The 21,659-nt window shown below is 43.4% G+C and overlaps 18 non-coding genes across 18 annotated transcripts; all 18 read left to right on the top strand.

Annotated features, from left to right (window-relative positions):
* The first annotated feature begins 1,038 nt into the window (after nt 1-1,038).
* On the top strand, nt 1,039-1,157 carry LOC136741939 (5S ribosomal RNA). The gene has a single exon (XR_010814575.1). It is a non-coding gene; the product is annotated as a 5S ribosomal RNA (ribosomal RNA).
* Nucleotides 1,158-2,223: 1,066 nt separating this feature from the next.
* On the top strand, nt 2,224-2,342 carry LOC136741934 (5S ribosomal RNA). Its single transcript, XR_010814570.1, has one exon. It is a non-coding gene; the product is annotated as a 5S ribosomal RNA (ribosomal RNA).
* A 1,058-nt stretch (nt 2,343-3,400) lies between these two features.
* Nucleotides 3,401-3,519, top strand: LOC136742108 (5S ribosomal RNA). The gene has a single exon (XR_010814737.1). It is a non-coding gene; the product is annotated as a 5S ribosomal RNA (ribosomal RNA).
* A 1,058-nt stretch (nt 3,520-4,577) lies between these two features.
* On the top strand, nt 4,578-4,696 carry LOC136741933 (5S ribosomal RNA). The gene has a single exon (XR_010814569.1). It is a non-coding gene; the product is annotated as a 5S ribosomal RNA (ribosomal RNA).
* A 1,055-nt stretch (nt 4,697-5,751) lies between these two features.
* On the top strand, nt 5,752-5,870 carry LOC136741980 (5S ribosomal RNA). The gene has a single exon (XR_010814614.1). It is a non-coding gene; the product is annotated as a 5S ribosomal RNA (ribosomal RNA).
* A 1,066-nt stretch (nt 5,871-6,936) lies between these two features.
* Nucleotides 6,937-7,055, top strand: LOC136741932 (5S ribosomal RNA). Its single transcript, XR_010814568.1, has one exon. It is a non-coding gene; the product is annotated as a 5S ribosomal RNA (ribosomal RNA).
* A 1,058-nt stretch (nt 7,056-8,113) lies between these two features.
* On the top strand, nt 8,114-8,232 carry LOC136741931 (5S ribosomal RNA). The gene has a single exon (XR_010814567.1). It is a non-coding gene; the product is annotated as a 5S ribosomal RNA (ribosomal RNA).
* A 1,066-nt stretch (nt 8,233-9,298) lies between these two features.
* On the top strand, nt 9,299-9,417 carry LOC136742035 (5S ribosomal RNA). Its single transcript, XR_010814667.1, has one exon. It is a non-coding gene; the product is annotated as a 5S ribosomal RNA (ribosomal RNA).
* Nucleotides 9,418-10,467: 1,050 nt separating this feature from the next.
* LOC136742135 (5S ribosomal RNA) lies at nt 10,468-10,586 on the top strand. Its single transcript, XR_010814762.1, has one exon. It is a non-coding gene; the product is annotated as a 5S ribosomal RNA (ribosomal RNA).
* A 1,066-nt stretch (nt 10,587-11,652) lies between these two features.
* LOC136741930 (5S ribosomal RNA) lies at nt 11,653-11,771 on the top strand. Its single transcript, XR_010814566.1, has one exon. It is a non-coding gene; the product is annotated as a 5S ribosomal RNA (ribosomal RNA).
* A 1,065-nt stretch (nt 11,772-12,836) lies between these two features.
* Nucleotides 12,837-12,955, top strand: LOC136742189 (5S ribosomal RNA). Its single transcript, XR_010814814.1, has one exon. It is a non-coding gene; the product is annotated as a 5S ribosomal RNA (ribosomal RNA).
* A 1,055-nt stretch (nt 12,956-14,010) lies between these two features.
* LOC136741928 (5S ribosomal RNA) lies at nt 14,011-14,129 on the top strand. Its single transcript, XR_010814564.1, has one exon. It is a non-coding gene; the product is annotated as a 5S ribosomal RNA (ribosomal RNA).
* Nucleotides 14,130-15,195: 1,066 nt separating this feature from the next.
* On the top strand, nt 15,196-15,314 carry LOC136741929 (5S ribosomal RNA). Its single transcript, XR_010814565.1, has one exon. It is a non-coding gene; the product is annotated as a 5S ribosomal RNA (ribosomal RNA).
* A 1,058-nt stretch (nt 15,315-16,372) lies between these two features.
* On the top strand, nt 16,373-16,491 carry LOC136741927 (5S ribosomal RNA). The gene has a single exon (XR_010814563.1). It is a non-coding gene; the product is annotated as a 5S ribosomal RNA (ribosomal RNA).
* Nucleotides 16,492-17,557: 1,066 nt separating this feature from the next.
* Nucleotides 17,558-17,676, top strand: LOC136742033 (5S ribosomal RNA). The gene has a single exon (XR_010814665.1). It is a non-coding gene; the product is annotated as a 5S ribosomal RNA (ribosomal RNA).
* A 1,050-nt stretch (nt 17,677-18,726) lies between these two features.
* On the top strand, nt 18,727-18,845 carry LOC136742134 (5S ribosomal RNA). The gene has a single exon (XR_010814761.1). It is a non-coding gene; the product is annotated as a 5S ribosomal RNA (ribosomal RNA).
* A 1,066-nt stretch (nt 18,846-19,911) lies between these two features.
* LOC136742106 (5S ribosomal RNA) lies at nt 19,912-20,030 on the top strand. The gene has a single exon (XR_010814735.1). It is a non-coding gene; the product is annotated as a 5S ribosomal RNA (ribosomal RNA).
* A 1,066-nt stretch (nt 20,031-21,096) lies between these two features.
* On the top strand, nt 21,097-21,215 carry LOC136742188 (5S ribosomal RNA). The gene has a single exon (XR_010814813.1). It is a non-coding gene; the product is annotated as a 5S ribosomal RNA (ribosomal RNA).
* Nucleotides 21,216-21,659: the final 444 nt, after the last annotated feature.

The following is a 21,659-nucleotide window of genomic DNA, read 5'->3' as shown; positions in this document are numbered from 1 at the left end:
CCAGAGGGCGACAAATCACGAGTTTTAACTTTGGATACACGCAATTTCATCATTATTTCAGATTTGACTTCCCCAAATACACAGGCATACAATAGATCTTGTTCTCCAACGTAAACGGTCCCTAGTAACTAGGGTACATTCGTAAATAAATTGAGCATCATGGCTAGAAGTGACTAAATGTTGCCTAATCTTTCTCATCGAGAAATGACACAATTACAGCAACACAAAAAGGAACTCCACCGGACAAAGTTCAGTGCTCACAAGGAGCTTCATTCAACACATACGGTTCCATTCCCATTCATGCAAAGCACGAAAGTGTAAAACTTGGGAACATACTTGAGAGCAAAGATCACATTCAATCTCATTCAAGGCACGGATGTGAATGCAACGGGATGAAATTACTGAAATTATGCCTGCCCTCGAACTGTGATGATGGACTACCCGACTCGCCAATAATATTGGGTTCTGGTGTATTGAAGTACAGGAGCTGCTGGATTTGTGTGTTTTCTTACCCCCTCACCATAGTTTGTCAAATGTTTAAACAACTGAACTTATATTCAAGGTTTGTTTCTCTTCATATGTTTTACTGGTTTACATTTGTCTCAGCAACCTGTTGAATGATTCTTCTGCTTTCAAAACAAAATGACAACAGGATGAATGCACACACTTGAAAATACAATACATGCAATGTTATGCATCATAGTGATGCAACCTCCTTTCAGTTTCATACTGCATGTCAATTGAAATCCTTACTGAAATGCACACCTTCTCAAGATTGCGCTTGACTGGCGTGTCAGGCACTCAATTACAGCTGTTTTATCAAGACAATGTGTTCGTTTTGTAATATATAGTTCCGGTCTGGTGTGGCACCCCAGCTAACGCACAACGTTGCCACAACGTTTCGTGTTAGCAGGGACTGTCTGCGGCGCGCTGGTGTGTCCCGGACTTTAGAGTAGAGAGACAGTTCAATTGCAAGTATGAGCGGCAGAAACGGATATTGCCTTCCCTTTAAGTAGAGCGTCAGGGACAGCCTCTCTGGCTTACGGCCATACTAGCCTGAATACGCCCGATCTCATCCGATCTCGGAAGCTAAGCAGGCTCGGGCCTGGTCAGTACTTGGATGGGAGACCGCCTGGGAATACCAGGTGCTGTAAGCTTTTGCATCTTTTACACACCAGAGGGCGACAAATCACGAGTTTTAACTTTGGATACACGCAATTTCATCATTATTTCAGATTTGACTTCCCCAAATACACAGGCATACAATAGATCTTGTTCTCCAACGTAAACGGTCCCTAGTAACTAGTGTACATTCGTAAATAAATTGAGCATCATGGCTAGAAGTGACTAAATGTTGCCTAATCTTTCTCATCGAGAAATGACACAATTACAGCAACACAAAAAGGAACTCCACCGGACAAAGTTCAGTGCTCACAAGGAGCCTCATTCAACACACACGGTTCCATTCCCATTCATGCAAAGCACGAAAGTGTAAAACTTGGGACAATACTTGAGAGCAAAGATCACATTCAATCTCATTCAAGGCACGGATGTGAATGCAACGGGATGAAATTACTGAAATGATGCCTGCCCTCGAACTGTGATGATGGACTACCCGACTCGCCAATAATATTGGGTTCTGGTGTATTGAAATACAGGAGCTGCTGGATTTGTGTGTTTTCTTACCCCCTCACCATAGTTTGTCAAATGTTTAAACAACTGAACTTATATTCAAGGTTTGTTTCTCTTCATATGTTTTACTGGTTTACATTTGTCTCAGCAACCTGTTGAATGATTCTTCTGCTTTCAAAACAAAATGACAACAGGATGAATGCACACACTTGAAAATACAATACATGCAATGTTATGCATCATAGTGATGCAACCTCCTTTCAGTTTCATACTGCATGTCAATTGAAATCCTTACTGAAATGCACACCTTCTCAAGATTGCGCTTGACTGGCGTGTCAGGCACTCAATTACAGCTGTTTTATCAAGACAATGTGTTCGTTTTGTAATATATAGTTCCGGTCTGGTGTGGCACCCCAGCTAACGCACAACGTTGCCACAATGTTGCCACAACGTGGCGTGTTAGCAGGGACTATCTGCGGCGCGCTGCTGTGTCCCGGGCTTTAGAGTAGAGAGACAGTTCAACTGTAAGTATGAACGGCAGAAACGGATATTGCCTTCCCTTTAAGTAGAGCGTCAGGGACAGCCTTTCTGGCTTACGGCCATACTAGCCTGAATACGCCCGATCTCGTCCGATCTCGGAAGCTAAGCAGGCTCGGGCCTGGTCAGTACTTGGATGGGAGACCGCCTGGGAATACCAGGTGCTGTAAGCTTTTGCATCTTTTACACACCAGAGGGCGACAAATCACGAGTTTTAACTTTGGATACACGCAATTTCATCATTATTTCAGATTTGACTTCCCCAAATACACAGGCATACAATAGATCTTGTTCTCCAACGTAAACGGTCCCTAGTAACTAGGGTACATTCATAAATAAATTGAGCATCATGGCTAGAAGTGACTAAATGTTGCCTAATCTTTCTCATCGAGAAATGACACAATTACAGCAACACAAAAAGGAACTCCACCGGACAAAGTTCAGTGCTCACAAGGAGCCTCATTCAACACACACGGTTCCATTCCCATTCATGCAAAGCACGAAAGTGTAAAACTTGGGAACATACTTGAGAGCAAAGATCACATTCAATCTCATTCAAGGCACGGATGTGAATGCAACGGGATGAAATTACTGAAATGATGCCTGCCCTCGAACTGTGATGATGGACTACCCGACTCGCCAATAATATTGGGTTCTGGTGTATTGAAATACAGGAGCTGCTGGATTTGTGTGTTTTCTTACCCCCTCACCATAGTTTGTCAAATGTTTAAACAACTGAACTTATATTCAAGGTTTGTTTCTCTTCATATGTTTTACTGGTTTACATTTGTCTCAGCAACCTCAGCAAAAATGATTCTTCTACTTTCAAAACAAAATGACAACAGGATGAATGCACACACTTGAAAATACAATACATGCAATGTTATGCATCATAGTGATGCAACCTCCTTTCAGTTTCATACTGCATGTCAATTGAAATCCTTACTGAAATGCACACCTTCTCAAGATTGCGCTTGACTGGCGTGTCAGGCACTCAATTACAGCTGTTTTATCAAGACAATGTGTTCGTTTTGTAATATATAGTTCCGGTCTGGTGTGGCACCCCAGCTAACGCACAACGTTGCCACAACGTTTCGTGTTAGCAGGGACTGTCTGCGGCGCGCTGGTGTGTCCCGGACTTTAGAGTAGAGAGACAGTTCAACTGCAAGTATGAGCGGCAGAAACGGATATTGCCTTCCCTTTAAGTAGAGCGTCAGGGACAGCCTCCCTGGCTTACGGCCATACTAGCCAGAATACGCCCGATCTCGTCCGATCTCGGAAGCTAAGCAGGCTCGGGCCTGGTCAGTACTTGGATGGGAGACCGCCTGGGAATACCAGGTGCTGTAAGCTTTTGCATCTTTTACACACCAGAGGGCGACAAATCACGAGTTTTAACTTTGGATACACGCAATTTCATCATTATTTCAGATTTGACTTCCCCAAATACACAGGCATACAATAGATCTTGTTCTCCAACGTAAACGGTCCCTAGTAACTAGGGTACATTCGTAAATAAATTGAGCATCATGGCTAGAAGTGACTAAATGTTGCCTAATCTTTCTCATCGAGAAATTACACAATTACAGCAACACAAAAAGGAACTCCACCGGACAAAGTTCAGTGCTCACAAGGAGCCTCATTCAACACACACGGTTCCATTCCCATTCATGCAAAGCACGAAAGTGTAAAACTTGGGAACATACTTGAGAGCAAAGATCACATTCAATCTCATTCAAGGCACGGATGTGAATGCAACGGGATGAAATTACTGAAATGATGCCTGCCCTCGAACTGTGATGATGGACTACCCGACTCGCCAATAATATTGGGTTCTGGTGTATTGAAATACAGGAGCTGCTGGATTTGTGTGTTTTCTTACCCCCTCACCATAGTTTGTCAAATGTTTAAACAACTGAACTTATATTCAAGGTTTGTTTCTCTTCATATGTTTTACTGGTTTACATTTGTCTCAGCAACCTCAGCAAAAATGATTCTTCTACTTTCAAAACAAAATGACAACAGGATGAATGCACACACTTGAAAATACAATACATGCAATGTTATGCATCATAGTGATGCAACCTCCTTTCAGTTTCATACTGCATGTCAATTGAAATCCTTACTGAAATGCACACCTTCTCAAGATTGCGCTTGACTGGCGTGTCAGGCACTCAATTACAGCTGTTTTATCAAGACAATGTGTTCGTTTTGTAATATATAGTTCCGGTCTGGTGTGGCACCCCAGCTAACGCACAACGTTGCCACAACGTTTCGTGTTAGCAGGGACTGTCTGCGGCGCGCTGGTGTGTCCCGGACTTTAGAGTAGAGAGACAGTTCAACTGCAAGTATGAGCGGCAGAAACGGATATTGCCTTCCCTTTAAGTAGAGCGTCAGGGACAGCCTCCCTGGCTTACGGCCATACTAGCCTGAATACGCCCGATCTCGTCCGATCTCGGAAGCTAAGCAGGCTCGGGCCTGGTCAGTACTTGGATGGGAGACCGCCTGGGAATACCAGGTGCTGTAAGCTTTTGCATCTTTTACACACCAGAGGGCGACAAATCACGAGTTTTAACTTTGGATACACGCAATTTCATCATTATTTCAGATTTGACTTCCCCAAATACACAGGCATACAATAGATCTTGTTCTCCAACGTAAACGGTCCCTAGTAACTAGGGTACATTCGTAAATAAATTGAGCATCATGGCTAGAAGTGACTAAATGTTGCCTAATCTTTCTCATCGAGAAATTACACAATTACAGCAACACAAAAAGGAACTCCACCGGACAAAGTTCAGTGCTCACAAGGAGCCTCATTCAACACACACGGTTCCATTCCCATTCATGCAAAGCACGAAAGTGTAAAACTTGGGAACATACTTGAGAGCAAAGATCACATTCAATCTCATTCAAGGCACGGATGTGAATGCAACGGGATGAAATTACTGAAATGATGCCTGCCCTCGAACTGTGATGATGGACTACCCGACTCGCCAATAATATTGGGTTCTGGTGTATTGAAATACAGGAGCTGCTGGATTTGTGTGTTTTCTTACCCCCTCACCATAGTTTGTCAAATGTTTAAACAACTGAACTTATATTCAAGGTTTGTTTCTCTTCATATGTTTTACTGGTTTACATTTGTCTCAGCAACCTGTTGAATGATTCTTCTGCTTTCAAAACAAAATGACAACAGGATGAATGCACACACTTGAAAATACAATACATGCAATGTTATGCATCATAGTGATGCAACCTCCTTTCAGTTTCATACTGCATGTCAATTGAAATCCTTACTGAAATGCACACCTTCTCAAGATTGCGCTTGACTGGCGTGTCAGGCACTCAATTACAGCTGTTTTATCAAGACAATGTGTTCGTTTTGTAATATATAGTTCCGGTCTGGTGTGGCACCCCAGCTAACGTACAACGTTGCCACAACGTTTCGTGTTAGCAGGGACTGTCTGCGGCGCGCTGGTGTGTCCCGGACTTTAGAGTAGAGAGACAGTTCAACTGCAAGTATGAGCGGCAGAAACGGATATTGCCTTCCCTTTAAGTAGAGCGTCAGGGACAGCCTCCCTGGCTTACGGCCATACTAGCCTGAATACGCCCGATCTCGTCCGATCTCGGAAGCTAAGCAGGCTCGGGCCTGGTCAGTACTTGGATGGGAGACCACCTGGGAAAACCAGGTGCTGTAAGCTTTTGCATCTTTTACACACCAGAGGGCGACAAATCACGAGTTTTAACTTTGGATACACGCAATTTCATCATTATTTCAGATTTGACTTCCCCAAATACACAGGCATACAATAGATCTTGTTCTCCAACGTAAACGGTCCCTAGTAACTAGGGTACATTCGTAAATAAATTGAGCATCATGGCTAGAAGTGACTAAATGTTGCCTAATCTTTCTCATCGAGAAATGACACAATTACAGCAACACAAAAAGGAACTCCACCGGACAGAGTTCAGTGCTCACAAGGAGCCTCATTCAACACACACGGTTCCATTCCCATTCATGCAAAGCACGAAAGTGTAAAACTTGGGAACATACTTGAGAGCAAAGATCACATTCAATCTCATTCAAGGCACGGATGTGAATGCAACGGGATGAAATTACTGAAATGATGCCTGCCCTCGAACTGTGATGATGGACTACCCGACTCGCCAATAATATTGGGTTCTGGTGTATTGAAATACAGGAGCTGCTGGATTTGTGTGTTTTCTTACCCCCTCACCATAGTTTGTCAAATGTTTAAACAACTGAACTTATATTCAAGGTTTGTTTCTCTTCATATGTTTTACTGGTTTACATTTGTCTCAGCAACCTGTTGAATGATTCTTCTGCTTTCAAAACAAAATGACAACAGGATGAATGCACACACTTGAAAATACAATACATGCAATGTAATGCATCATAGTGATGCAACCTCCTTTCAGTTTCATACTGCATGACAATTGAAATCCTTACTGAAATGCACACCTTCTCAAGATTGCGCTTGACTGGCGTGTCAGGCACTCAATTACAGCTGTTTTATCAAGAGAATGTGTTCGTTTTGTAATATATAGTTCCGGTCTGGTGTGGCACCCCAGCTAACGCACAACGTTGCCACAATGTTGCCACAACGTGGCGTGTTATCAGGGACTGTCTGCGGCGCGCTGGTGTGTCCCGGGCTTTAGAGTAGAGAGACAGTTCAACTGTAAGTATGAACGGCAGAAACGGATATTGCCTTCCCTTTAAGTAGAGCGTCAGGGACAGCCTCCCTGGCTTACGGCCATACTAGCCTGAATACGCCCGATCTCGTCCGATCTCGGAAGCTAAGCAGGCTCGGGCCTGGTCAGTACTTGGATGGGAGACCGCCTGGGAATACCAGGTGCTGTAAGCTTTTGCATCTTTTACACACCAGAGGGCGACAAATCACGAGTTTTAACTTTGGATACACGCAATTTCATCATTATTTCAGATTTGACTTCCCCAAATACACAGGCATACAATAGATCTTGTTCTCCAACGTAAACGGTCCCTAGTAACTAGGGTACATTCATAAATAAATTGAGCATCATGGCTAGAAGTGACTAAATGTTGCCTAATCTTTCTCATCGAGAAATGACACAATTACAGCAACACAAAAAGGAACTCCACCGGACAAAGTTCAGTGCTCACAAGGAGCCTCATTCAACACACACGGTTCCATTCCCATTCATGCAAAGCACGAAAGTGTAAAACTTGGGAACATACTTGAGAGCAAAGATCACATTCAATCTCATTCAAGGCACGGATGTGAATGCAACGGGATGAAATTACTGAAATGATGCCTGCCCTCGAACTGTGATGATGGACTACCCGACTCGCCAATAATATTGGGTTCTGGTGTATTGAAATACAGGAGCTGCTGGATTTGTGTGTTTTCTTACCCCCTCACCATAGTTTGTCAAATGTTTAAACAACTGAACTTATATTCAAGGTTTGTTTCTCTTCATATGTTTTACTGGTTTACATTTGTCTCAGCAACCTCAGCAAAAATGATTCTTCTACTTTCAAAACAAAATGACAACAGGATGAATGCACACACTTGAAAATACAATACATGCAATGTTATGCATCATAGTGATGCAACCTCCTTTCAGTTTCATACTGCATGTCAATTGAAATCCTTACTGAAATGCACACCTTCTCAAGATTGCGCTTGACTGGCGTGTCAGGCACTCAATTACAGCTGTTTTATCAAGACAATGTGTTCGTTTTGTAATATATAGTTCCGGTCTGGTGTGGCACCCCAGCTAACGCACAACGTTGCCACAACGTTTCGTGTTAGCAGGGACTGTCTGCGGCGCGCTGGTGTGTCCCGGACTTTAGAGTAGAGAGACAGTTCAACTGCAAGTATGAGCGGCAGAAACGGATATTGCCTTCCCTTTAAGTAGAGCGTCAGGGACAGCCTCCCTGGCTTACGGCCATACTAGCCTGAATACGCCCGATCTCGTCCGATCTCGGAAGCTAAGCAGGCTCGGGCCTGGTCAGTACTTGGATGGGAGACCGCCTGGGAATACCAGGTGCTGTAAGCTTTTGCATCTTTTACACACCAGAGGGCGACAAATCACGAGTTTTAACTTTGGATACTCGCAATTTCATCATTATTTCAGATTTGACTTCCCCAAATACACAGGCATACAATAGATCTTGTTCTCCAACGTAAACGGTCCCTAGTAACTAGGGTACATTCGTAAATAAATTGAGCATCATGGCTAGAAGTGACTAAATGTTGCCTAATCTTTCTCATCGAGAAATTACACAATTACAGCAACACAAAAAGGAACTCCACCGGACAAAGTTCAGTGCTCACAAGGAGCCTCATTCAACACACACGGTTCCATTCCCATTCATGCAAAGCACGAAAGTGTAAAACTTGGGAACATACTTGAGAGCAAAGATCACATTCAATCTCATTCAAGGCACGGATGTGAATGCAACGGGATGAAATTACTGAAATGATGCCTGCCCTCGAACTGTGATGATGGACTACCCGACTCGCCAATAATATTGGCTTCTGGTGTATTGAAATACAGGAGCTGCTGGATTTGTGTCATTTCTTACCCCCTCACCATAGTTTGTCAAATGTTTAAACAACTGAACTTATATTCAAGGTTTGTTTCTCTTCATATGTTTTACTGGTTTACATTTGTCTCAGCAACCTGTTGAATGATTCTTCTGCTTTCAAAACAAAATGACAACAGGATGAATGCACACACTTGAAAATACAATACATGCAATGTTATGCATCATAGTGATGCAACCTCCTTTCAGTTTCATACTGCATGTCAATTGAAATCCTTACTGAAATGCACACCTTCTCAAGATTGCGCTTGACTGGCGTGTCAGGCACTCAATTACAGCTGTTTTATCAAGACAATGTGTTCGTTTTGTAAAATATAGTTCCGGTCTGGTGTGGCACCCCAGCTAACGCACAACGTTGCCACAATGTTGCCACAACGTGGCGTGTTAGCAGGGACTGTCTGCGGCGCGCTGGTGTGTCCCGGGCTTTAGAGTAGAGAGACAGTTCAACTGTAAGTATGAACGGCAGAAACGGATATTGCCTTCCCTTTAAGTAGAGCGTCAGGGACAGCCTCCCTGGCTTACGGCCATACTAGCCTGAATACGCCCGATCTCGTCCGATCTCGGAAGCCAAGCAGGCTCGGGCCTGGTCAGTACTTGGATGGGAGACCGCCTGGGAATACCAGGTGCTGTAAGCTTTTGCATCTTTTACACACCAGAGGGCGACAAATCACGAGTTTTAACTTTGGATACACGCAATTTCATCATTATTTCAGATTTGACTTCCCCAAATACACAGGCATACAATAGATCTTGTTCTCCAACGTAAACGGTCCCTAGTAACTAGGGTACATTCGTAAATAAATTGAGCATCATGGCTAGAAGTGACTAAATGTTGCCTAATCTTTCTCATCGAGAAATGACACAATTACAGCAACACAAAAAGGAACTCCACCGGACAAAGTTCAGTGCTCACAAGGAGCCTCATTCAACACACACGGTTCCATTCCCATTCATGCAAAGCACGAAAGTGTAAAACTTGGGAACATACTTGAGAGCAAAGATCACATTCAATCTCATTCAAGGCACGGATGTGAATGCAACGGGATGAAATTACTGAAATGATGCCTGCCCTCGAACTGTGATGATGGACTACCCGACTCGCCAATAATATTGGGTTCTGGTGTATTGAAATACAGGAGCTGCTGGATTTGTGTGTTTTCTTACCCCCTCACCATAGTTTGTCAAATGTTTAAACAACTGAACTTATATTCAAGGTTTGTTTCTCTTCATATGTTTTACTGGTTTACATTTGTCTCAGCAACCTGTTGAATGATTCTTCTGCTTTCAAAACAAAATGACAACAGGATGAATGCACACACTTGAAAATACAATACATGCAATGTTATGCATCATAGTGATGCAACCTCCTTTCAGTTTCATACTGCATGTCAATTGAAATCCTTACTGAAATGCACACCTTCTCAAGATTGCGCTTGAATGGCGTGTCAGGCACTCAATTACAGCTGTTTTATCAAGACAATGTGTTCGTTTTGTAATACATAGGTCTGGTGTGGCACCCCAGCTAACGCACAACGTTGCCACAACGTTTCGTGTTAGCAGGGACTGTCTGCGGCGTGCTGGTGTGTCCCGGACTTTAGAGTAGAGAGACAGTTCAACTGTAAGTATGAGCGGCAGAAACGGATATTGCCTTCCCTTTAAGTAGAGCGTCAGGGACAGCCTCCCTGGCTTACGGCCATACTAGCCTGAATACGCCCGATCTCGTCCGATCTCGGAAACTAAGCAGGCTCGGGCCTGGTCAGTACTTGGATGGGAGACCGCCTGGGAATACCAGGTGCTGTAAGCTTTTGCATCTTTTACACACCAGAGGGCGACAAATCACGAGTTTTAACTTTGGATACACGCAATTTCATCATTATTTCAGATTTGACTTCCCCAAATACACAGGCATACAATAGATCTTGTTCTCCAATGTAAACGGTCCCTAGTAACTAGGGTACATTCGTAAATAAATTGAGCATCATGGCTAGAAGTGACTAAATGTTGCCTAATCTTTCTCATCGAGAAATGACACAATTACAGCAACACAAAAAGGAACTCCACCGGACAAAGTTCAGTGCTCACAAGGAGCCTCATTCAACACACACGGTTCCATTCCCATTCATGCAAAGCACGAAAGTGTAAAACTTGGGAACATACTTGAGAGCAAAGATCACATTCAATCTCATTCAAGGCACGGATGTGAATGCAACGGGATGAAATTACTGAAATGATGCCTGCCCTCGAACTGTGATGATGGACTACCCGACTCGCCAATAATATTGGGTTCTGGTGTATTGAAATACAGGAGCTGCTGGATTTGTGTGTTTTCTTACCCCCTCACCATAGTTTGTCAAATGTTTAAACAACTGAACTTATATTCAAGGTTTGTTTCTCTTCATATGTTTTACTGGTTTACATTTGTCTCAGCAACCTGTTGAATGATTCTTCTGCTTTCAAAACAAAATGACAACAGGATGAATGCACACACTTGTAAAAACAATACATGCAATGTTATGCATCATAGTGATGCAACCTCCTTTCAGTTTCATACTGCATGTCAATTGAAATCCTTACTGAAATGCACACCTTCTCAAGATTGCGCTTGACTGGCGTGTCAGGCACTCAATTACAGCTGTTTTATCAAGACAATGTGTTCGTTTTGTAATATATAGTTCCGGTCTGGTGTGGCACCCCAGCTAACGCACAACGTTGCCACAATGTTGCCACAACGTGGCGTGTTAGCAGGGACTGTCTGCGGCGCGCTGGTGTGTCCCGGGCTTTAGAGTAGAGAGACAGTTCAACTGTAAGTATGAACGGCAGAAACGGATATTGCCTTCCCTTTAAGTAGAGCGTCAGGGACAGCATTCCTAGCTTACGGCCATACTAGCCTGAATACGCCCGATCTCGTCCGATCTCGGAAGCTAAGCAGGCTCGGGCCTGGTCAGTACTTGGATGGGAGACCGCCTGGGAATACCAGGTGCTGTAAGCTTTTGCATCTTTTACACACCAGAGGGCGACATATCACGAGTTTTAACTTTGGATACACGCAATTTCATCATTATTTCAGATTTGACTTCCCCAAATACACAGGCATACAATAAATCTTGTTCTCCAATGTAAACGGTCCCTAGTAACTAGGGTACATTCATAAATAAATTGAGCATCATGGCTAGAAGTGACTAAATGTTGCCTAATCTTTCTCATCGAGAAATGACAGAATTACAGCAACACAAAAAGGAACTCCACCGGACAAAGTTCAGTGCTCACAAGGAGCCTCATTCAACACACACGGTTCCATTCCCATTCATGCAAAGCACGAAAGTGTAAAACTTGGGAACATACTTGAGAGCAAAGATCACATTCAATCTCATTCAGGCACGGATGTGAATGCAACAAGATGAAATTACTGAAATGATGCCTGCCCTCGAACTGTGATGATGGACTACCCGACTCGCCAATAATATTGGGTTCTGGTGTATTGAAATACAGGAGCTGCTGGATTTGTGTGTTTTCTTACCCCCTCACCATAGTTTGTCAAATGTTTAAACAACTGAACTTATATTCAAGGTTTGTTTCTCTTCATATGTTTTACTGGTTTACATTTGTCTCAGCAACCTGTTGAATGATTCTTCTGCTTTCAAAACAAAATGACAACAGGATGAATGCACACACTTGAAAATACAATACATGCAATGTTATGCATCATAGTGATGCAACCTCCTTTCAGTTTCATACTGCATGTCAATTTAAATCCTTACTGAAATGCACACCTTCTCAAGATTGCGCTTGACTGGCGTGTCAGGCACTCAATTACAGCTGTTTTATCAAGACAATGTGTTCGTTTTGTAATATATAGTTCCGGTCTGGTGTGGCACCCCAGCTAACGCACAACGTTGCCACAATGTTGCCACAACGTGGCGTGTTAGCAGGGACTGTCTGCGGCGCGCTGGTGTGTCCCGGGCTTTAGAGTAGAGAGACAGTTCAACTGTAAGTATGAACGGCAGAAACGGATATTGCCTTCCCTTTAAGTAGAGCGTCAGGGACAGCCTCCCTGGCTTACGGCCATACTAGCCTGAATACGCCCGATCTCGTCCGATCTCGGAAGCTAAGCAGGCTTGGGCCTGGTCAGTACTTGGATGGGAGACTGCCTGGAAATACCAGGTGCTGTAAGCTTTTGCATCTTTTACACACCAGAGGGCGACAAATCACGAGTTTTAACTTTGGATACACGCAATTTCATCATTATTTCAGATTTGACTTCCCCAAATACACAGGCATACAATAGATCTTGTTCTCCAACGTAAACGGTCCCTAGTAACTAGGGTACATTCGTAAATAAATTGAGCATCATGGCTAGAAGTGACTTAATGTTGCCTAATCTTTCTCATCGAGAAATGACACAATTACAGCAACACAAAAAGGAACTCCACCGGACAAAGTTCAGTGCTCACAAGGAGCTTCATTCAACACATACGGTTCCATTCCCATTCATGCAAAGCACGAAAGTGTAAAACTTGGGAACATACTTGAGAGCAAAGATCACATTCAATCTCATTCAAGGCACGGATGTGAATGCAACGGGATGAAATTACTGAAATTATGCCTGCCCTCGAACTGTGATGATGGACTACCCGACTCGCCAATAATATTGGGTTCTGGTGTATTGAAGTACAGGAGCTGCTGGATTTGTGTGTTTTCTTACCCCCTCACCATAGTTTGTCAAATGTTTAAACAACTGAACTTATATTCAAGGTTTGTTTCTCTTCATATGTTTTACTGGTTTACATTTGTCTCAGCAACCTGTTGAATGATTCTTCTGCTTTCAAAACAAAATGACAACAGGATGAATGCACACACTTGAAAATACAATACATGCAATGTTATGCATCATAGTGATGCAACCTCCTTTCAGTTTCATACTGCATGTCAATTGAAATCCTTACTGAAATGCACACCTTCTCAAGATTGCGCTTGACTGGCGTGTCAGGCACTCAATTACAGCTGTTTTATCAAGACAATGTGTTCGTTTTGTAATATATAGTTCCGGTCTGGTGTGGCACCCCAGCTAACGCACAACGTTGCCACAACGTTTCGTGTTAGCAGGGACTGTCTGCGGCGCGCTGGTGTGTCCCGGACTTTAGAGTAGAGAGACAGTTCAATTGCAAGTATGAGCGGCAGAAACGGATATTGCCTTCCCTTTAAGTAGAGCGTCAGGGACAGCCTCTCTGGCTTACGGCCATACTAGCCTGAATACGCCCGATCTCATCCGATCTCGGAAGCTAAGCAGGCTCGGGCCTGGTCAGTACTTGGATGGGAGACCGCCTGGGAATACCAGGTGCTGTAAGCTTTTGCATCTTTTACACACCAGAGGGCGACAAATCACGAGTTTTAACTTTGGATACACGCAATTTCATCATTATTTCAGATTTGACTTCCCCAAATACACAGGCATACAATAGATCTTGTTCTCCAACGTAAACGGTCCCTAGTAACTAGTGTACATTCGTAAATAAATTGAGCATCATGGCTAGAAGTGACTAAATGTTGCCTAATCTTTCTCATCGAGAAATGACACAATTACAGCAACACAAAAAGGAACTCCACCGGACAAAGTTCAGTGCTCACAAGGAGCCTCATTCAACACACACGGTTCCATTCCCATTCATGCAAAGCACGAAAGTGTAAAACGTGGGACAATACTTGAGAGCAAAGATCACATTCAATCTCATTCAAGGCACGGATGTGAATGCAACGGGATGAAATTACTGAAATGATGCCTGCCCTCGAACTGTGATGATGGACTACCCGACTCGCCAATAATATTGGGTTCTGGTGTATTGAAATACAGGAGCTGCTGGATTTGTGTGTTTTCTTACCCCCTCACCATAGTTTGTCAAATGTTTAAACAACTGAACTTATATTCAAGGTTTGTTTCTCTTCATATGTTTTACTGGTTTACATTTGTCTCAGCAACCTGTTGAATGATTCTTCTGCTTTCAAAACAAAATGACAACAGGATGAATGCACACACTTGAAAATACAATACATGCAATGTTATGCATCATAGTGATGCAACCTCCTTTCAGTTTCATACTGCATGTCAATTGAAATCCTTACTGAAATGCACACCTTCTCAAGATTGCGCTTGACTGGCGTGTCAGGCACTCAATTACAGCTGTTTTATCAAGACAATGTGTTCGTTTTGTAATATATAGTTCCGGTCTGGTGTGGCACCCCAGCTAACGCACAACGTTGCCACAATGTTGCCACAACGTGGCGTGTTAGCAGGGACTATCTGCGGCGCGCTGCTGTGTCCCGGGCTTTAGAGTAGAGAGACAGTTCAACTGTAAGTATGAACGGCAGAAACGGATATTGCCTTCCCTTTAAGTAGAGCGTCAGGGACAGCCTTTCTGGCTTACGGCCATACTAGCCTGAATACGCCCGATCTCGTCCGATCTCGGAAGCTAAGCAGGCTCGGGCCTGGTCAGTACTTGGATGGGAGACCGCCTGGGAATACCAGGTGCTGTAAGCTTTTGCATCTTTTACACACCAGAGGGCGACAAATCACGAGTTTTAACTTTGGATACACGCAATTTCATCATTATTTCAGATTTGACTTCCCCAAATACACAGGCATACAATAGATCTTGTTCTCCAACGTAAACGGTCCCTAGTAACTAGGGTACATTCATAAATAAATTGAGCATCATGGCTAGAAGTGACTAAATGTTGCCTAATCTTTCTCATCGAGAAATGACACAATTACAGCAACACAAAAAGGAACTCCACCGGACAAAGTTCAGTGCTCACAAGGAGCCTCATTCAACACACACGGTTCCATTCCCATTCATGCAAAGCACGAAAGTGTAAAACTTGGGAACATACTTGAGAGCAAAGATCACATTCAATCTCATTCAAGGCACGGATGTGAATGCAACGGGATGAAATTACTGAAATGATGCCTGCCCTCGAACTGTGATGATGGACTACCCGACTCGCCAATAATATTGGGTTCTGGTGTATTGAAATACAGGAGCTGCTGGATTTGTGTGTTTTCTTACCCCCTCACCATAGTTTGTCAAATGTTTAAACAACTGAACTTATATTCAAGGTTTGTTTCTCTTCATATGTTTTACTGGTTTACATTTGTCTCAGCAACCTCAGCAAAAATGATTCTTCTACTTTCAAAACAAAATGACAACAGGATGAATGCACACACTTGAAAATACAATACATGCAATGTTATGCATCATAGTGATGCAACCTCCTTTCAGTTTCATACTGCATGTCAATTGAAATCCTTACTGAAATGCACACCTTCTCAAGATTGCGCTTGACTGGCGTGTCAGGCACTCAATTACAGCTGTTTTATCAAGACAATGTGTTCGTTTTGTAATATATAGTTCCGGTCTGGTGTGGCACCCCAGCTAACGCACAACGTTGCCACAACGTTTCGTGTTAGCAGGGACTGTCTGCGGCGCGCTGGTGTGTCCCGGACTTTAGAGTAGAGAGACAGTTCAACTGCAAGTATGAGCGGCAGAAACGGATATTGCCTTCCCTTTAAGTAGAGCGTCAGGGACAGCCTCCCTGGCTTACGGCCATACTAGCCTGAATACGCCCGATCTCGTCCGATCTCGGAAGCTAAGCAGGCTCGGGCCTGGTCAGTACTTGGATGGGAGACCGCCTGGGAATACCAGGTGCTGTAAGCTTTTGCATCTTTTACACACCAGAGGGCGACAAATCACGAGTTTTAACTTTGGATACTCGCAATTTCATCATTATTTCAGATTTGACTTCCCCAAATACACAGGCATACAATAGATCTTGTTCTCCAACGTAAACGGTCCCTAGTAACTAGGGTACATTCGTAAATAAATTGAGCATCATGGCTAGAAGTGACTAAATGTTGCCTAATCTTTCTCATCGAGAAATTACACAATTACAGCAACACAAAAAGGAACTCCACCGGACAAAGTTCAGTGCTCACAAGGAGCCTCATTCAACACACACGGTTCCATTCCCATTCATGCAAAGCACGAAAGTGTAAAACTTGGGAACATACTTGAGAGCAAAGATCACATTCAATCTCATTCAAGGCACGGATGTGAATGCAACGGGATGAAATTACTGAAATGATGCCTGCCCTCGAACTGTGATGATGGACTACCCGACTCGCCAATAATATTGGCTTCTGGTGTATTGAAATACAGGAGCTGCTGGATTTGTGTCATTTCTTACCCCCTCACCATAGTTTGTCAAATGTTTAAACAACTGAACTTATATTCAAGGTTTGTTTCTCTTCATATGTTTTACTGGTTTACATTTGTCTCAGCAACCTGTTGAATGATTCTTCTGCTTTCAAAACAAAATGACAACAGGATGAATGCACACACTTGAAAATACAATACATGCAATGTTATGCATCATAGTGATGCAACCTCCTTTCAGTTTCATACTGCATGTCAATTGAAATCCTTACTGAAATGCACACCTTCTCAAGATTGCGCTTGACTGGCGTGTCAGGCACTCAATTACAGCTGTTTTATCAAGACAATGTGTTCGTTTTGTAAAATATAGTTCCGGTCTGGTGTGGCACCCCAGCTAACGCACAACGTTGCCACAATGTTGCCACAACGTGGCGTGTTAGCAGGGACTGTCTGCGGCGCGCTGGTGTGTCCCGGGCTTTAGAGTAGAGAGACAGTTCAACTGTAAGTATGAACGGCAGAAACGGATATTGCCTTCCCTTTAAGTAGAGCGTCAGGGACAGCCTCCCTGGCTTACGGCCATACTAGCCTGAATACGCCCGATCTCGTCCGATCTCGGAAGCCAAGCAGGCTCGGGCCTGGTCAGTACTTGGATGGGAGACCGCCTGGGAATACCAGGTGCTGTAAGCTTTTGCATCTTTTACACACCAGAGGGCGACAAATCACGAGTTTTAACTTTGGATACACGCAATTTCATCATTATTTCAGATTTGACTTCCCCAAATACACAGGCATACAATAGATCTTGTTCTCCAACGTAAACGGTCCCTAGTAACTAGGGTACATTCGTAAATAAATTGAGCATCATGGCTAGAAGTGACTAAATGTTGCCTAATCTTTCTCATCGAGAAATGACACAATTACAGCAACACAAAAAGGAACTCCACCGGACAAAGTTCAGTGCTCACAAGGAGCCTCATTCAACACACACGGTTCCATTCCCATTCATGCAAAGCACGAAAGTGTAAAACTTGGGAACATACTTGAGAGCAAAGATCACATTCAATCTCATTCAAGGCACGGATGTGAATGCAACGGGATGAAATTACTGAAATGATGCCTGCCCTCGAACTGTGATGATGGACTACCCGACTCGCCAATAATATTGGGTTCTGGTGTATTGAAATACAGGAGCTGCTGGATTTGTGTGTTTTCTTACCCCCTCACCATAGTTTGTCAAATGTTTAAACAACTGAACTTATATTCAAGGTTTGTTTCTCTTCATATGTTTTACTGGTTTACATTTGTCTCAGCAACCTGTTGAATGATTCTTCTGCTTTCAAAACAAAATGACAACAGGATGAATGCACACACTTGAAAATACAATACATGCAATGTTATGCATCATAGTGATGCAACCTCCTTTCAGTTTCATACTGCATGTCAATTGAAATCCTTACTGAAATGCACACCTTCTCAAGATTGCGCTTGAATGGCGTGTCAGGCACTCAATTACAGCTGTTTTATCAAGACAATGTGTTCGTTTTGTAATACATAGGTCTGGTGTGGCACCCCAGCTAACGCACAACGTTGCCACAACGTTTCGTGTTAGCAGGGACTGTCTGCGGCGTGCTGGTGTGTCCCGGACTTTAGAGTAGAGAGACAGTTCAACTGTAAGTATGAGCGGCAGAAACGGATATTGCCTTCCCTTTAAGTAGAGCGTCAGGGACAGCCTCCCTGGCTTACGGCCATACTAGCCTGAATACGCCCGATCTCGTCCGATCTCGGAAACTAAGCAGGCTCGGGCCTGGTCAGTACTTGGATGGGAGACCGCCTGGGAATACCAGGTGCTGTAAGCTTTTGCATCTTTTACACACCAGAGGGCGACAAATCACGAGTTTTAACTTTGGATACACGCAATTTCATCATTATTTCAGATTTGACTTCCCCAAATACACAGGCATACAATAGATCTTGTTCTCCAATGTAAACGGTCCCTAGTAACTAGGGTACATTCGTAAATAAATTGAGCATCATGGCTAGAAGTGACTAAATGTTGCCTAATCTTTCTCATCGAGAAATGACACAATTACAGCAACACAAAAAGGAACTCCACCGGACAAAGTTCAGTGCTCACAAGGAGCCTCATTCAACACACACGGTTCCATTCCCATTCATGCAAAGCACGAAAGTGTAAAACTTGGGAACATACTTGAGAGCAAAGATCACATTCAATCTCATTCAAGGCACGGATGTGAATGCAACGGGATGAAATTACTGAAATGATGCCTGCCCTCGAACTGTGATGATGGACTACCCGACTCGCCAATAATATTGGGTTCTGGTGTATTGAAATACAGGAGCTGCTGGATTTGTGTGTTTTCTTACCCCCTCACCATAGTTTGTCAAATGTTTAAACAACTGAACTTATATTCAAGGTTTGTTTCTCTTCATATGTTTTACTGGTTTACATTTGTCTCAGCAACCTGTTGAATGATTCTTCTGCTTTCAAAACAAAATGACAACAGGATGAATGCACACACTTGTAAAAACAATACATGCAATGTTATGCATCATAGTGATGCAACCTCCTTTCAGTTTCATACTGCATGTCAATTGAAATCCTTACTGAAATGCACACCTTCTCAAGATTGCGCTTGACTGGCGTGTCAGGCACTCAATTACAGCTGTTTTATCAAGACAATGTGTTCGTTTTGTAATATATAGTTCCGGTCTGGTGTGGCACCCCAGCTAACGCACAACGTTGCCACAATGTTGCCACAACGTGGCGTGTTAGCAGGGACTGTCTGCGGCGCGCTGGTGTGTCCCGGGCTTTAGAGTAGAGAGACAGTTCAACTGTAAGTATGAACGGCAGAAACGGATATTGCCTTCCCTTTAAGTAGAGCGTCAGGGACAGCATTCCTAGCTCACGGCCATACTAGCCTGAATACGCCCGATCTCGTCCGATCTCGGAAGCTAAGCAGGCTCGGGCCTGGTCAGTACTTGGATGGGAGACCGCCTGGGAATACCAGGTGCTGTAAGCTTTTGCATCTTTTACACACCAGAGGGCGACATATCACGAGTTTTAACTTTGGATACACGCAATTTCATCATTATTTCAGATTTGACTTCCCCAAATACACAGGCATACAATAGATCTTGTTCTCCAATGTAAACGGTCCCTAGTAACTAGGGTACATTCATAAATAAATTGAGCATCATGGCTAGAAGTGACTAAATGTTGCCTAATCTTTCTCATCGAGAAATGACAGAATTACAGCAACACAAAAAGGAACTCCACCGGACAAAGTTCAGTGCTCACAAGGAGCCTCATTCAACACACACGGTTCCATTCCCATTCATGCAAAGCACGAAAGTGTAAAACTTGGGAACATACTTGAGAGCAAAGATCACATTCAATCTCATTCAAGGCACGGATGTGAATGCAACAAGATGAAATTACTGAAATGATGCCTGCCCTCGAACTGTGATGATGGACTACCCGACTCGCCAATAATATTGGGTTCTGGTGTATTGAAATACAGGAGCTGCTGGATTTGTGTGTTTTCTTACCCCCTCACCATAGTTTGTCAAATGTTTAAACAACTGAACTTATATTCAAGGTTTGTTTCTCTTCATATGTTTTACTGGTTTACATTTGTCTCAGCAACCTGTTGAATGATTCTTCTGCTTTCAAAACAAAATGACAACAGGATGAATGCACACACTTGAAAATACAATACATGCAATGTTATGCATCATAGTGATGCAACCTCCTTTCAGTTTCATACTGCATGTCAATTTAAATCCTTACTGAAATGCACACCTTCTCAAGATTGCGCTTGACTGGCGTGTCAGGCACTCAATTACAGCTGTTTTATCAAGACAATGTGTTCGTTTTGTAATATATAGTTCCGGTCTGGTGTGGCACCCCAGCTAACGCACAACGTTGCCACAATGTTGCCAAAACGTGGCGTGTAAGCAGGGACTGTCTGCGGCGCGCTGGTGTGTCCCGGGCTTTAGAGTAGAGAGACAGTTCAACTGTAAGTATGAACGGCAGAAACGGATATTGCCTTCCCTTTAAGTAGAGCGTCAGGGACAGCCTCCCTGGCTTACGGCCATACTAGCCTGAATACGCCCGATCTCGTCCGATCTCGGAAGCTAAGCAGGCTTGGGCCTGGTCAGTACTTGGATGGGAGACTGCCTGGAAATACCAGGTGCTGTAAGCTTTTGCATCTTTTACACACCAGAGGGCGACAAATCACGAGTTTTAACTTTGGATACACGCAATTTCATCATTATTTCAGATTTGACTTCCCCAAATACACAGGCATACAATAGATCTTGTTCTCCAACGTAAACGGTCCCTAGTAACTAGGGTACATTCGTAAATAAATTGAGCATCATGGCTAGAAGTGACTAAATGTTGCCTAATCTTTCTCATCGAGAAATGACACAATTACAGCAACACAAAAAGGAACTCCACCGGACAAAGTTCAGTGCTCACAAGGAGCTTCATTCAACACATACGGTTCCATTCCCATTCATGCAAAGCACGAAAGTGTAAAACTTGGGAACATACTTGAGAGCAAAGATCACATTCAATCTCATTCAAGGCACGGATGTGAATGCAACGGGATGAAATTACTGAAATTATGCCTGCCCTCGAACTG

Source organism: Amia ocellicauda, unplaced genomic scaffold, assembly GCF_036373705.1.
Source record: "Amia ocellicauda isolate fAmiCal2 unplaced genomic scaffold, fAmiCal2.hap1 HAP1_SCAFFOLD_73, whole genome shotgun sequence".
Classification (NCBI taxonomy): domain Eukaryota; kingdom Metazoa; phylum Chordata; class Actinopteri; order Amiiformes; family Amiidae; genus Amia; species Amia ocellicauda.
This window is presented reverse-complemented; position numbering and strand designations above follow the sequence as displayed.